Consider the following 16,545-nt stretch of genomic DNA (forward strand, 5'->3'; position numbering starts at 1 on the left):
GACAAGGACACCAAAACTGCAAACAATACTCCAGGTGTGACCTCACCAATGCCCTATACAATTGCAGTAAAATATTCCTCTTCCTATACTCAAATCCTCTTGCTACAAGGCCAACATACCATTTGCCTTCTTTACTGCCTGGTATACCTGCGCACTTACATTTAGTGACTGATGCATGAGGACACCAAGGTCTCGCTGAGTATCCACCTCTCTCTTTGCCCCCTTAAATATTTTCTCAGGCAGAGTTTGAAATTTCTAATCTGCTTCTCCATATTCCACTGGCCCCCTTATTATCATCTGAAAACCTGATCAATTTGTACTGAGATTCTACGCTTTCTAATGTAAATTATATGTAGAGTTTCCAACAGTGGTCCTTTGGGTACTCAATTGAACACCTCCAGCAAGTACAGCTTTTGACCTGGTACTTCTTATGCTTGCTGAAAATTAATCTGAAATTTCCACAATTTAAGTGCTTTTGCAAATCCAGGTCCAACATGTCATACGGATTATCCAAATAATCCACATTTTACTTACCACCCGTTAAAAAAAAAAAATCCAATCCATTCTGCAAACAATAGAGTTTGCAACAGGAGGTGATGGCAACTTCCCAATGTAGCAACCATTTTACATTATCTGAGTTCCGAAGAAATCATTGGACTCAAAATGTTAACGTTTGTTTCTCTCTCCACAGATGCTGCCAGACTTGCTGAGTTTTTGCAGCACTTTCCGTTCCGCAGCACTTTGCTTTTCTTTTAATGTTTAGTTCACTGCCCCAATCTTCCAGGAATGCTTATTTCGAAGTTCTGCTGTGCTCTCAGGAGGGATTTTGCTCGTCTCTTGCGTTCACCTTCAATACTTTCCATTGTCCTCCTGGTGTTTGATAAGTTGTTTCCCAAAACTTACTTTCACAGCCACCTCGCCTTCCTCAGTGACTGTCTCGGGCTCTAACTTGCCCCATGTGGATTTCAACTGAAGTTCCAACCTTCACGTGTTGAATCCACTCATGATTATAGGTATCTCGGAGACATACAACGTTCCTGGGACCGCTGTTCTCGCCACATTCCAAGATCCACACCCTACCTCTCTCTCCAATAGCAGCGATTCATCTCATCTCCAAGTTGTCCTGCTCCCCAGTTTCATTTCTGTTTTTGTCTCATCTGATGATCTGATGCGGGAACGAGACACATTTTTCTCTTCCTTTCAGGTGTTGAGAAACACAAGCTGCAGCAATCTATGGGTACTGATGCTCCTATAGATCCTTTCCTCTGACCCAATCCCTTCTCCTAATCCCACCCCTCACCATATATTCAATATAACCTGACCGTTTCCCCCTCTGACGTTGAATGATATGTGTTCTGCAAAGCATGACATTTTATGCCCTTATTCTATCCTCAATGGATCTTGGGATTCTGAAGAGTCGTACTGGACTCGAAACGTTAACTGTCAGACCTGCAGAGTTTTTCCAGGGGCTGGTTTAGCACACTGGGCTAAATCGCTGACTTTGAAAGCAGACCAAGGCAGGCCAGCAGCACGGTTCAATTCCCGTAACAGCCTCCCCGAACAGGCGCCGGAATGTGGCGACTAGTGGCTTTTCCCAGTAACTTCATTTGAAGCCTACTTGTGACAATAAGTGATTTTCATTTCATTTTCATTTCTGTTTTCGTTATATTATCTCGGCCTCAACCACTTCACATTGTTCGTTGTTTTAAAATATCCATTTAAAAGCTGACATAGCTATCAATATTTGTAATATATTTCAGATTTCTATATGAATGTTTCAGTTATGCAGATGCACGGATTCCCTTTCCAACAGAAGGAGCGAGGTTTAGAAAGGAAATAAACAGAATTGTGACCAGTTTGATTTTGATTTTTTTTGCATTTATTTCTTTGGCAGCAGCAGTGCTGACTGATAATCAGGTACGTTTTTGCAGACTGCCAATAACAACTGTTAGGATAACAAAGGTAGTTTTAAGTGATTTATATTTGTATTGGAAAACATTAGAAATTCGGTCTAGTTTTAAATGGGTTTAAGTTAATACTTCTGTGGAAGGGTTAAACCTACAGTAGATTCATGCTGGACAAAGGTCCAGGTTACTGTCTCGCAAGCACGGCCGTTGATTCCCAGGTGTTGGGTGAAAGCGGGGTCCGTCAATTTAAATATGCTGATCTGGATCACTCCCAGTGAGGGTGCGGTTCAGATCGTGCCGAGTGGAATGGGTTGGGTGACCCACGATCGGCCTGGCACAGAGCCGATTTGAGGATTTCGCGGGAGCTGGGCGCAATGTGGTGGCTGATTCATGCCCAAAGTGTCCTGAGTTAAAGAGAAAATAACCAGATTAAAAGTGGGACAGCAACCTTCAAAGGTAAATCTGATGCCATTTCAATACAATCAAATTAAGAGTTAAAGCAATTGTGAGCAATTAGCACAGCAGTCAAGGCAAAGAAATTCCAAAGGGATTGGTGAAAAATCGTGGACTAGATTCACTGTAAAAGTGGAGCAGAAGCTTTGTTTATCAGTGCCATTCGGAAACCTGGTCTGGATTTTCATTTTCATTTCATTTCATTTGCATTTCATTTCATTTCAGTATGCAAGCCGCAAAGGGAAAGCATTCTTATGAGAAATTATTTTAGCGTACCCAATTCTCTCTCACTGCACCACCCCCCCCCCACCCCATTAAGGGGTAATTTAACATGGCCAAACCACTTAGCCTGCACATCTTTGGATTGTGGGGGTGAGACCCACGGAATGAAAAAATATTTTAAAGTGCGTTTTTGGGAGTGGAGTTTGGAAACTCATATGTGATAATCACGGGGGGGATTCTGAGGAGATATCCACAAACATTAACTTGGGTTCAGAATGGAAAGTGTATTTGAGCATAGCCAATCTGTGTGCTTAAAGAGACTTTGTGGTACCATTGTAGTGCTTTGTAAACCATGTTAATCTTAAAATCTGTGTGTAATGGTGACTTTACCTTTACCATACCATATCTAATAATCCAACTTTTCATGTTTAATATATATTTTTTCCTTGTACTTAAAATTAATTTATCGTCCTGTGACTCTGTTCCTCCACATTTTATTTATCTATTTTTATTTGTTCATGGGACGTGGGTGTCGCAGGCTGTGCCAGCATTTATTGCCCATTCCTAATTGACCTCGAGGGAGCAGTTAAGAGTCAACCACATTGCTGTAGGACAGACCAGGTAAGGATGGCAGATTTCCTTCCCTAAAGGACACTAGTGAACCAAATGGGTTTTTACGACAATCAACAATGGTTTCATGGTAATCATTAGACTTTTAATTCCAGGTTTTTATTGAATTCAAATTACACCATCTGCAGTGGCAGGATTTGAACCTGGGTCCCCAGAACATTACTCTGGGTCTCTGGGTTACTAATCTAGTGACAATGCCACTACGCCACCGCCTCCCCAGAAACAAACAAACAAATAAATAAATAAGGAAAAAGTTACGGACTTTTGAGCCAGTGCTCCGTTCTGGGATCTTTACATCCAGTTAGAACACCAACTGGGCTCGAAACACAAATAATTCCGTATTCAGTGCAATAACAGCAGAGTTCAGCATCATTTCAAATGCCATCTCATCAGAGTTTCTGCTTAAAATGAAGCCCAAGGATCATTTCTCTGCACATTTCAGAATTTATAAATTGCACAACTGTGTTTGCACAAATGTGGACACACAGGCAAACTAGAATGGATGGCATTTCTTGAAGAACAAAATGATTTTATATCAAAGACTAGAATCCACCCACCAGTGTGGTCGTATTTAGTTTCAATCTAACTGACTAGTGATTATAATCTCATGTACCTGTCCGGTTTCCATAGTTTACCTTCTTTCCATCGAACACCAATTTATTATTTTTTAAAATTACGTTTTTCCAATTAAGGGGCGATTTAGCATGACCAATCCACCTATCCTGCATATCTTTGGGTTGTAGAGGTGAGATCCATGCAGACACGGAGAGAATGTGCAAACTCCAAATGGACAGTGACCCGGGGCCGGGATTGAACCCGGGTCCTCGATGACGTGAAGCAGCAGTGCTAACCACTGCGCCACTGTGCCGCCCAATCTAATACCAATTTAACTTATTCTTAAAAGTTGACACGATCTTCACTTCAATCACCTTTACATAGACCCGCAACCCTGTGTAAAAAATATCTCCGACTCTCTAAGTTTAATTGCTTACCTTTAATCTTATATCGATGTGTCCTTGTTCTAGGTCCCTCAATCATCGAAAATAAATTTGCTGAGGTCTACTCTGTCAGATTGCTTTGTAATTTTAAACACCACAGCTGGATCACCCTTAAGGGGCTGTTTAGCACAGGGCTAAATCGCTGGCTTTGAAAGCAGACCAAGGCAGGCCAGCAGCACAGTTCGATTCCCGTAACAGCCTCCCCGAACAGGTGCCGGAATGTAGCGACTAGGGGCTTTTCTCAGTAACTTCATTTGAAGCCTACTTGTGACAATAAGCAATTTTCATTCATTTCATTAATCTGCTCTATTCATAAAATAATGATTGGCAGAGCACATTGTTTCATTTTCTACATTAAGAAGCACAAAGGTGTAAAGGATAGATATTAATTAGTAACCAGATAAGTTCTTTCATTAGCACAGTTCGTTATATCAAGACCTCCCCATCTCTTCTGTCAAAATGCATCACCTCACATTTCTCCATATGAAGTTCCATATGCCATTCTCTAACATTCTGCGAACCTATGTCATGTGGCAGGTGATTCATCTCATCCTCACTGTTTGTCAAACTCCAAGTTTGGTATCAACAATAAATTTTGAAACTCTACCCTGTATTCCAAGATTTAAGTCAATTACATATAGGAAAACGATAAAATGTTGGATAATCTCAGCAGATCCGGCAGCATCTGTAGGGGAGAAAAGAGCTCACGTTTCTAGGCAGATGATTCTTTGTCAAAGCTTTGACAAAGAGTAATCGGACTTGAAACGTGAAGTCTTTTCTCTCCCTACAGATGCTGCCAGACCTGCTGAGTTTTTCCAGCATTTTCTCTTTCGTTTCAGATTCCAGCATCCGCAGTAATTTGCTTGTATTATAGGAAAAAGATACCTGAAGGACCTCTGGAACTCTCCCAATGGGGAGACAGAGTGGTTAAACTGCTTCCCTGCCAACCTCTCTGGTACATGGTGAAGTTTATTTGAAGATGTTTTCATTTGAAGTATTTTGGTATTCATAAATGTTCCAAGAACTCAAAGAGAAAACCCAAGTGGGACAAAGGATCACAGTCAGAGAATGCATGGGTATAAGGAATGTGAGGTTAGAGGAGATGTGAGGAAGCACTTCTTCACTCAAAGGGTGGGAGAGGTTTGGAACTCTCTCCAACAAACAGCAGTTGAGGCTAGAACAATTGTTGCCTGTTAATCGTCCATGGACAAAAATTGTAATAGCAAAAATAAAAATAAGAGAAAGGGGCAAACAGGGAACAAGCAGGGTTTAATTAGGAGGATCCTTACATCACTAAGTTAGGCTGAACCAGACTGTTTATACCCTTGACATTCTATTTGACCCAGAAATGGGTTTATGACTCCAGACTGTCGCCATCATCAAGACCACCTACTTACATTGTCATTTCCATCCCTGTCTCAGTTCTTTTGCTTCCAAAACTATCATGACCATTACACTCCTGACCTGGGCCTTGTAGATGGTGGACAGGCTTTGGGGGTCAGGAGGTGCATTACTTGCCGTAGGATTCCTAGTCTTTGACCTGCCCTGGTAGCCACAGTATTAATGTGGCGAGTCCAGTTCAGTTTCTGATCAACGGTAAACCCCCAGGATGTTGACTGTGGGGGATTCAGCGATGGTAATGTCATTGAATGTCAAGGGGCGGTGGTTAGATCTTCTCTTGTAGGAGATTGTCATTGCCTGGCACTTGTGTGGTGCAAATGCAACTTGCCACTTGTCAGCACAAGCCTGGCTATTGTCCAGGTCTTGCTGCATTTGGACATGGACTGCTTCATTATCTGAGGAGTCACGAATGGGGCTGAACATTGTGCAGTCATCCGCAAGTGCAGTCATCCGCAAACATCCCCACTTCTGACTTTATGATGGAAGTCCGCGGGGACGGCAGCGCTGACCCATCAATGCTGCAGCCAGGATCAGAGGTCCCAACTGTAAAGGAGCAATAGCGATGGGTCAGAGCAAATCTGGCGAGCAGCACCAAGGCACCCAGCCAGAAGATCTGGACTGAGATCTGCAGCACTGGGAACTTTTAGGACACTCTATCTAGCGGCAAATTAAATAGTGCAAGATTGTACAATTGGCAGAACGGCGATACGCAATCGGGAGTGCGCTATTGATATATGAAATTTAGCTCATGGCTGCCACTGTTCGTCGGTGGTGGAGGGTTTGAATATTTGTGGAAGGGAGAGCAATCAAGCTGACTGCTTTGTCCTGGATGGTGTCGAGTTAACCACCATCCCTTGACATTCAATGGCATTACCATCATTGAATCCCCCACAATCAACATCTTGGGAGTTACCATTGATCAGAAACTGAACTGGACTAGCTACATTAGAATCATAGAATCATAGAAGTTTACAGCATGGAAACAGGCCCTTCGGCCCAACCAGTCCATGACGCCCAGTTTTTACCATTAAGCTAGTCCCAGTTGCCCGCACTTGGCCCATAACCCTCTATACCCATCTTACCCATGTAACTATCTAAATGCTTTTTAAAAGACACAATTGTACCCGCCTCTACTACTACCTCTGGCAGCACATTCCAGACACTCACTACCCTCTGAGTGAAGAAATTGCCCCTCTGGGCCCTTCTGAATCTCTCCCCTCTCACCTTAAACCTATGCCCTCTAGTTCTAGACTCCCCTACCTTTGGGAAAAGATGTTGACTATCTACCTTATCTATGCCCCTCACTATTTTATAGACCTCTATAAGTTCACCCCTAAGCCTCCTACGCTCCAGGGAAAAAAGTCCCAGTCTATCCAGCCTCTCCTTATAACTCGAACCATCAAGTCCCGGTAACATCCTAGTAAATCTTTTCTGCACTCTTTCTAGTTTAATAATATCCTTTCTATAATAGGGTGACCAGAACTGCACACAGTATTCCAAGTGTGGCCGTACCAATGTCTTGTACAACTTCAACAAGACGTCCCAACTCCTGTATTCAATGTTCTGACCAATGAAACCAAGCATGCCGAATGCCTTCTTCACCACCCTGTCCACCTGCGACTCCACCTTCAAGGAGCTATGAACCTGTACTCCTAGATCTCTTTGTTCTATAACTCTCCCCAACGCCATACCATTAACTGAGTAGGTCCTGGCCTGATTCGATCTGCCAAAATGCATCACCTCACATTTATCTAAATTAAGCTCCATCTGCCATTCGTCGGCCCACTGGCCTAATTGATCAAGATCCCGTTGCAATCCTAGATAACCTTCTTCACTATCCACTGTGCCACCAATCTTGGTGTCATCTGCAAACTTACTAACCATGCCTCCTAAATTCTCATCCAAATCATTAATATAAATCACAAATAACAGTGGACCCAGCACCGATCCCTGAGGCACACCACTGGTCACAGGCCTCCAGTTTGAAAAACAACCCTCTACAACCACCCTCTGTCTTCTGTCGTCCAGCCAATTTTGAATCCAATTGGCAACCTCATCCTGGATCCCGTGAGCTTTAACCTTCTGCAACAACCTACCATGCGGTACCTTGTCAAAGGCTTTGCTAAAGTCCATGTAGACAACGTCTACTGCACTGCCCTCATCTACCTTCTTGGTCACCCCCTCAAAAAACTCAATCAAATTTGTGAGACATGATTTTCCACGCACAAAGCCATGCTGACTGCCCCGAATCAGTCCTTGCCTCTCTAAATGCTTGTAGATCCTGTCTCTCAGAATACCTTCGAGCAACTTACCTACTACAGACGTTAGGCTCACTGGTCTGTAGTTCCCAGGCTTTTCCCTGCTGCCCTTCTTCAACAAGGGCACAACATTCGTCACTCTCCAATCTTCAGGCACCTCACCTGTGGCTGCCGATGATTCAACTATCTCTGCTAGGGGACCCGCAATTTCCTCCCTAGCCTCCCACAACATCCTGGGATACATTTCATCAGGTCCCGGGGATTTATCTACCTTAATGCGCTTTAAGACTTCCAGCACCTCCTCCTCTGTAATATGCACACTTCTCAAGACATCATTATTTAGTTTCCTAACATCCATGCCTTTCTCCACCGTGAATACCGATGAGAAATATTCATTCAGGATCTCACCCAACTCTTGTGGCTCTGCACATAGATGTCCTTGTTGATCCTTAATAGGCCCTACTCTGTCCCTAGTTACTCTTTTTCCCTTTATGTATCTGTAGAAGCTCTTTGGATTCTCCTTTGCATTATTTGCCAAAGCAATTTCATGTCCCCTTTTTGCCCTCCTGATTTCCCTCTTAACTCTATTTCGACAATCTCCATACTCTTTAAGGGATCCACTTGATCCCAGTTGCTTATGTACGTCATATGCCTCCTTCTTCTTTTTGACCAGAGTCTCAATATCTCGAGTCATCCAGGGTTCCCTACTTCTACCAGCCTTGCCCTTCACTCTAAAGGGAATGTGCTTACCCTGCACCCTGGTTAACACATTTTTAAAAGCCTCCCATTTACCAGCCGTCCCTTTGCCTGCCAACAGTCTCCCCCAATCTACCTTTGAAAGTTCCTGTCTGATACCATCAAAATTGGCCTTGCCCCAATTAAGAATTTTAACTCTTGGGCCAGACCTATCATTCTCCATAGCTATCTCAAAACTAATGGAGTTATGGTCACTTGTCCCAAAGTGATCCCTCACTAACACTTCTGTCACTTGCCCTTCCTTATTTCCCAAGACGAGGTCAAGTTTTGCCCCCTCTCTAGTCGGTCCATCCACATACTGAATGAGAAATTCCTCCTGAATACACTCAACAAATTTCCCTCCATCCAAGCCCCTGATGCTATGGCTGTCCCAGTCAATGTTGGGAAAGTTAAAGTCCCCTACTATTACCACCCTATTTTTCTTGCAGCTATCTGTAATCTCCTGACATATTTGCTCCTCAATTTCCCGCTGACTATTTGGGGGCCTGTAGTACAGTCCTATCAAGGTGATCTCTCCCTTCTTATTTTTCAGTTCCACCCATAGAGACTCAGTGGGCGAACCCTCGGATATATCCCCTCTAAGTACTGATGTTCTCCCTAATCAAAAACGCCACTCCCCCTCCTCTCTTACCTCCTGTTCTATCCTTTCTATAGCATCTGTACCCCGGAACATTGAGCTGCCAGTCCTGCCCCTCCCTTAGCCATGTTTCAGTCATAGCTATAATATCCCAGTCCCATGTGCCCACCCATGCCCTGAGTTCATCCGCTTTGCCCGTCAGGCCCCTTGCATTGAAATAAATGCAGTTTAATGTAGACTTTCCTTGCTCTCTGCCCTGCTTTCTCTGGTTTGCACACTCTCCCTTCCTGCCTTTTGTTTCTGTCCCCACTGACTTCCTACATCGGTTCCCATCCCCCTGCCACATTAGTTTAAACCCTCCCCAACTGCACTAGCAAACACACCCCCGAGAACATTGGTTCCGGTCCCACTCAGATGCAGACCGTCCGATTTGTACAGGTCCCACCTCCCCCAGAACCGGTCCCAATGTCCCAAGAATTTGAAACCCTCCCTCTTGCACCATCTCTCAAGCCACGTATTCATCCTAGCTATCCTGTCATTCCTACTCTGACTATCACGTGGCACTGGTAGCAATCCTGAGATTACTACCTTTGAGGTCCTACTTTTTAGTTTAACTCCTAACTCCCTAAATTCAGCTTGTAGGACCTCATCCCGTTTTTTACATATATTGTCGGTGCCTATATGCACCACGACAGCTGGCTGTTCACCCTCTCCCTCCAGAATGCCCTGCAGCCGCTCCGAGACATCCTTGACCCTTGCACCAGGGAGGCAACATGCCAACCTGGATTCTCGTTTGCGTCCGCAGAAACGCCTGTCTATTCCCCTTACAATTGAATCCCCTATCACTATAGCTCTGCCACTCTTTTTCCCGCCCTTCTGTGCAGCAGAGCCAGCCACGGTGCCATGAACCTGGCTGCTGCCACCTTCCCCTGGTGAGCCATCTCCCCCAACAGTTTCCAAAACGGTAAATCTGTTAATACTGTGGCTACCAGGGCAGGTCAAAGGCTAGGAATGCTACTGCCATTTAGTTTTATACCCACCACGGAACTTGTGTGGAAAAATATCACAAGCACCTTCAGCAAATTAGTGAAACAATTATCCCCAGCCCCCCACAACAATCTTCAATTATAGTGCTTTGATATTCATTTTAATTCTGTAATAATCAAAGAGGTTATCTCAGAAATAATTAAATACACAAAACGATTGAAATACATCGCACACATAGTTTCCTCCCAGATTAGGAAAATCAAAGCCCGAGTAAATAAGCAGAAATATAATATTATATTCATACTCGACCTGCATACAACTTTGGAACAGCAGTGCAATAAATACACTTTTGGCACAATTGTTAAACAGAAATGTATGCCTGCAGGCCTGGTCTCATTTCACACAGCTCCTTTCGATAGGATGCACAACGCGCTATATGAAGAATTTAAACATGATCCAAGAAAAAAAAAAAAGGCAGGCAAGCACTTCATTATTTAGTCAACGTGGTCAGCGTCTGGCTGTCCGAAAAATAAATCAAAGTTCCACATTGAGCACAACGTGCTGCACATTTACTCTAACCCACAAGAGTGCAGTTTTACCTGTGTGCGTATCACATTTAAGAGCTGATTTGCTCTGGCCAGGTTTATGGATCAGTTTGCATTGCACAGTAACAGTTTGAATTCAAACCATTGCGTGCGCATGTGTGTTCTTTTGGTTCCTGCTCTCGGTTGGATGCCATCCAAAGATGTGCAGGTTAGGTGGATTGGCCATGATAAATTGCCCTTAGTGTCCAAAATTGCCCTTAGTGTTGGGTGGGGTTACTGGGTTATGGGGATAGGGTGGAGGTGTCGACCTTGGGTAGGGTGCTCTTTCCAAGAGCCGGTGCAGACTCGATGGGCCGAATGGCCTCCTTCTGCACTGTAAATTGTATGATAATCTGGAACCAGAGTGTCATTCGAGAGAAGGTATTCTAGGCAGCCGAACATGGGGACGGGGCACAAAGAGAACATCCTAAACCGGCGATTGGGACAGAAAGAGGTCTCGAAGTAAGTCCAAGGCCGGGACAAAGATGCATCAAAGAAAGATCCCACTGAGTCAAGATAAACACCAGGAACAAAGAAAAAGGCTCAAGTCAAAGAAAGCGTGGGGAATAGACATGCAGCAAAGTGGGCTCTAGAGAAACTCAGAAGATCCGAGAGGGCAGACAAATGTTGGTGACTCAGTGCTGCAGGCCGGAAAGGCAAAGTTACTCTTTTGGAGCTGTGGCATTCTGCTTGGCAAGACCAAAGATCTGAAATGTGCTTGGAAGGAAAGATTGATACCCTGGAGATGGATCCTTGTTCAAGCCGTTTGAGTGGAGAAAATTCAGGGGCATGTTCTTCAAATATAGAGATTGGAAACCCTCGTGGGAAGACAGACTTTCAGTGAGACTGGTTGGCTCAAGGGGTCACGAGCATTTGTGTGGGTTGTTGAGAAAGCCGTAGAATCTGCTTTGGTTGCATCGGTCACTTACTTTGGAGAGTGGTGCATCTGACCACAGTTCGCTGGTTTGTTTACATATATCCCATACTTACCCTGAATATTCGAATATAAGATAAATGGTGAATCATTTTATCTTTTCAAATTTGTACATGTCTGTAAAGATATAGTTTGTGTGAAGAAATAGTGAATCTTGTGCTTGTGTATTTAGATCTTCCCAACCTTTTCGTCTGGTGTAATATAGCTCATTTTTCTTGTTTAATGAATGTTTTATGCTTCGTTAAAAGTTAATGAGCAGACTCCTGTTCAGTAACTTTTCCCCACTGTTTTCTTTCCTCCACCGTTTAAAGAATCTACCAAGCCAGGGGCCAGGAGATTCGCGCCACGCGTGGAGCTGCTGAAATAGGCCCATGCGGCGATTCTCCGTGGGCGACCGGCCGAACTCCCGCCGAGTCCCGCCGGCGTGGTTCAAACCTGGTACCATCCGGCGGGAGCTCGGACCCATGACCGCTGTGGACGTCCTGGTGGGGGGGTGGGGGATCTGACTCCGGAGAGGGCCTCCACAGGGTCCAGGCCTGCGATCGGGGGCTTCCGATCGGCGGGCGGCCGCGATCTGGAGGTCCCATGCATGTTCCTCCACGCCGGCGCGGAGACGGCAACCACGCACATGCCCTGGCGCGGAGACGGCCATCGTGCGCATGGGTGGACACATGGCTTGTTAATTCACTCAAATCTAAAAAGGCCTGAAGGATCCTGCCACTGAACACAATCTCTATCCCACCCCACTACACAGAGCAAGACATCCATTCATCTATTGTTGAAGATCTAGTCCATCTTCACAATCACTCCCCAACATCTGTCAAAACACTAACTCCCACACATCTGATTCTTGGGCTAAAAACAACAAACTACCCGAAGCACCTGGTTACATTACACTACCCAAAATATCTTGAGGCGAAAACTACATGTGCTAATAAATGAAAATAGTCTGATTCTGCAAACACTGTGAACACAATGTGCACTAACTCAATCACTAACTCAATCGAGTAAGTTAAAAATACTGCTCCTTTCTGAAAAAAAAAAAATTATTTTAAAAACATCGTGGGAAATGAGTGGTCAAATTTAAAACTACAAAATATTTACTTCATATGGGAAAGATTTGCTTTTCTCTCTGGGATGAAGAATCATCTGGGATGAACCAGGGCAAAAAGAGATTTGCATATTTATGTCATGAAAATGCCAGTGCAATGTTATCATGAAAGCTTTGGCCCTGTTTTTTCCTAATGGTGGAAAAGTGTAGAAGAATCCTCCAGATGGGGAAGAACATCACCGTGAAGAGTTAGGACCTTGCAGCGTTAATTGCTGGAGTAGAAATTCTTCAGGGTTTTGTTTTTCTCTGTGACAAACAGGTTCACTTCTGATCCTGATAGCAACAGGGAGGACAAGGGAAGCCTCCATTTGTACATAATGCCCTGTTCAAATCCTTGCAATGAGCGGCTTTTATTAGGAAATCCCAACATGACAATTGGAAACGGGAGTATAACTTGGTTGAATTGATTTTCTTGGAGAGGTGACAGAGTTGTTGGAGGCTGGTAGCCAAGTGGATATTTGTGTACCTGAATTTCCACCAAGCCTTCAATAAAGTGCCTCTACATAAAACTATTAAAGTAAAATTTGTGCGATATAATTGGTGTGCAAGTTTAAAGCTGGATACAGAACTGGTTGACTGATTGTCAGCAGAACATTGTAATTAATAGCTGCAGCTCTGCATGATGGTCTCATCGCAGGTTGATCACGAGCCATAAAAAAAAACCTGTACTCAGTCCAGAAGCACAAAAGCAGGGCCCTGGATGGTTCCTCCCATGGTTGGTTTTTCAATCCTTACATCTGCTATTGTTAAACATTCATTAGCTTGCCTGAAAGCAGGCAAGGCCAACATTTGCCCATCCCTAATTGCCCTTGAGAAGGTAGAGATGAGCAGCCACTTTGAATTGCTATAATCCATGTGGTGTAGGTACACCCACAGTTCTGTTACCATGTGGTGTTCCTGCTCTTCTTGCTCAGTCAAGAGAAAGTTGTTGCACATTACTTCGTGAATATTTATTATTAAACTAAGTTTATTAAGCATATCTGTCCTCTATCCTTCCCACAAGTTAATATTGGATGGTGTAAAGGCTGGTTACTGTGAAGCTTAGCTTAGCGTAGAAAATATTTCTGGTGTGCCATTCTATGTTTCAAATTTGTCCATGTCGCTCAGATTCTTAGCTTCCCAGGGCAATACAATGTTTGTCCATTAAAGCACATTTTTAGGTCTATTTGTATTTTATAAAAATGCATTCTATGTAATACTCAAATAAGCTAGGTCAACGTAGGGAAATTTAATCAACTTGGCCGGGATATCAGGTATATTTCATACTCCTACAAACTTCAAAATCCAAGCATCAGAAAAGGAAGATTTCAATTGGCTTCCTATCCCTCATGCTACCTTTAGGCTACCCGAGAGAGCTGGAACAGGAAAGCTAGCCCAGACTACTTCTACAATATTGCGTCCCAGATAATTACAAGGATGTCACATGAACAGACTGAAGTTAATCTTACCAGAAAACAAGTTGTTGATAGAAATTTAAGGGAAAGTTTTTTTTGGATTTCAGAAATATTTCTAGGTTTTCTTTATGTGATTTCCCTGACACTAAACGTATAACACTGAAACAGCCTAAATGTAACTTAAATACATTATTCAAGAGCATCAGGAACCTGGGACAAAAGCAGTTGCTGTATGAGGGAGAACATCACCAAAATACAGACGGTCATCATTCAAAGCAATGTGTGTTGCAGCCACTCTTGAGCATCAGCTTGTTGCCACAGCCAACACGGTCTCACCATTTCCAAAACTAGGGTTGTCCACTTGACAATTCTCCTGTCATAAAAATGAGTGCTAATCGCCAATAATAGGGCTGCGGCGGAACAGAGGACTAAATCACATTCCATGCACCTCAAATCTATCATAACTTAAAAACAATACTGTAGCTAATAGCCAAGAGAAATTGAATCCAAAATTAAATCTACACAAGCACTGAAATGCAAAATACTGACATAATATGCTGCCCCCCATTGGGTTTATCTATTAGTTGCTTCAGCATTAAATAAAACTTTCATTCACCAACAGTAGATGTAGTTACCATTCATTTTGTGAAATATTATACATTAGGAAAATGTCAAAAGGTTTACTTTAAAACATAATGCAGTTTTGTGCTCTGCCATTTGTAGGATAAGAGTACACATAGGGACGCACCTGATTGGTTTTTTTCCCACTTTTCCTCCTTCGCTGTTGTTTTGACTTGGTGATGTTTTGTTCTAATTTGCCTATTATTTCTAAAATCAATCTCTATTCATTCCAGCAGGGGTCACTGAGCCAATCTTGTGAATATAATACAGTATCAGACTTACAGACCTCCCTTACATCATCCAACTGACTCTTGAGAAAGTCTCTGATTGTCCAGGTGACCCAGGCTTTCCTGTAGTTCAACCCATTGATGCTTGTGGTCAGTCTCATGGCTCTTCTTTGCATTACTCTGTGGTTCCAATGCTTCCACAGGTGCCTTGATAACCCTGGTCGATATAGACTGTCAACACCACGACTGTTCCTTTACCTCCCCGCCCCTGTTCAGACTGAGGTCAATTAACTCATCACAGGCTAAGGAACAAACCTGTTACCTTCTTGGTCTGTACAGATCAAGTAGGCACTGTTGGAAGCCTATGACCAGCGGTGTACCCGCAGGGATCGGTGCTGGAACCCTTGCTATTTGTTGTATTAATGGACGACTTGGATGTGAATATTGAAGGTATAATTAGTAAGTTTGCAGATTACACTAAATTTGGCGGTGTTGTTGATAGTGAGGTGGTTAGTCTTAGGCGACAGACTGATATTGATTAGCTGGTAAGCTGGGCACAGCAATGGCAGATGGAATTTAATCCTGATGTATTTTGGGAGGTCTAATAACAGTAGGATATACGGCACGAACGGTAGGTCCCTTGGGAATATTGAGGAATAAAGGGACATTGGACTACAAGTCTATGAATCCCTGAAGGTGGCAGCACAGGTAGATAGGGTGGTGAAGAAGGTATATGGAATACTTGCCTTCTTGGCGTGCATAGAATATAGGAGCAGGGAGGTCTTGGTACAACTTTATAAAACATTGATTTGGCCACAGGTGGAATATTATGTGCAGTTCTGGTCACCACACCATCGGAAGGACGTTACTGCACTGGAAGGGGTTCAGAGGAGATTTACCAGGATGTTGCCTGGGATGGAAAGTTCCAGCTGTGAGAAGAGACTGGATAAGCTGGGTTTGTATTCCCTGGAGCAGAGGAGGCGATCTGGTAGATGTCTACAAAATGAGAGGCATCGAAAGGGTAGATCACAAGAATCTTTTCCTCATGGCAGAGGTGTCTAAGACCAGAGGGTTTAAGATGAGGAGTAAGTGGTTTAGAGGGGACCCAGAGGGTGGAAATATGGAGTTCGCTGCCTGAGAGGGTGGTGGAGGAAGGTGCTCTCGCAACATTTAAGAAACATCTGGATGAGCACTGAAATCGCCACGGCATAGTAGGCTATGGACCAAGTGCTGGTAAATGGCATTAGTATAGATTGGCATAGACATGGTGAGCCAAAGGGCCTGTTTCTGTGCTGTATGACTCTGTGACAAATCTGCTGCGCAGTCGCAAGGAACCTTATCTGTTTTACTGTTGTCTCACTTCCTTGTTTTTCTACTGTCATTTTCAGAAGTTTTTATTAGGTGGTGGAAAGGCACAAGAAAGAAGGCAGTTCATAGAGAACAGATGCTCCCACTTCAGAAAGAAGGCTGAGATAACATGACCCA

The 16,545-nt window shown here is 43.7% G+C and overlaps 1 protein-coding gene across 4 annotated transcripts in view; it reads right to left on the reverse strand.

The window, feature by feature from the left end:
• pdss2 (prenyl (decaprenyl) diphosphate synthase, subunit 2) overlaps positions 1-16,545 on the reverse strand; it is a 336,320-nt gene that overhangs the window by 24,765 nt on the left and 295,010 nt on the right. The gene's annotated exons all lie outside the window — the stretch shown is intronic.

The sequence above is a fragment of the Scyliorhinus torazame genome, chromosome 4 (assembly GCF_047496885.1).
Source record: "Scyliorhinus torazame isolate Kashiwa2021f chromosome 4, sScyTor2.1, whole genome shotgun sequence".
In the NCBI taxonomy this organism is placed as follows: domain Eukaryota; kingdom Metazoa; phylum Chordata; class Chondrichthyes; order Carcharhiniformes; family Scyliorhinidae; genus Scyliorhinus; species Scyliorhinus torazame.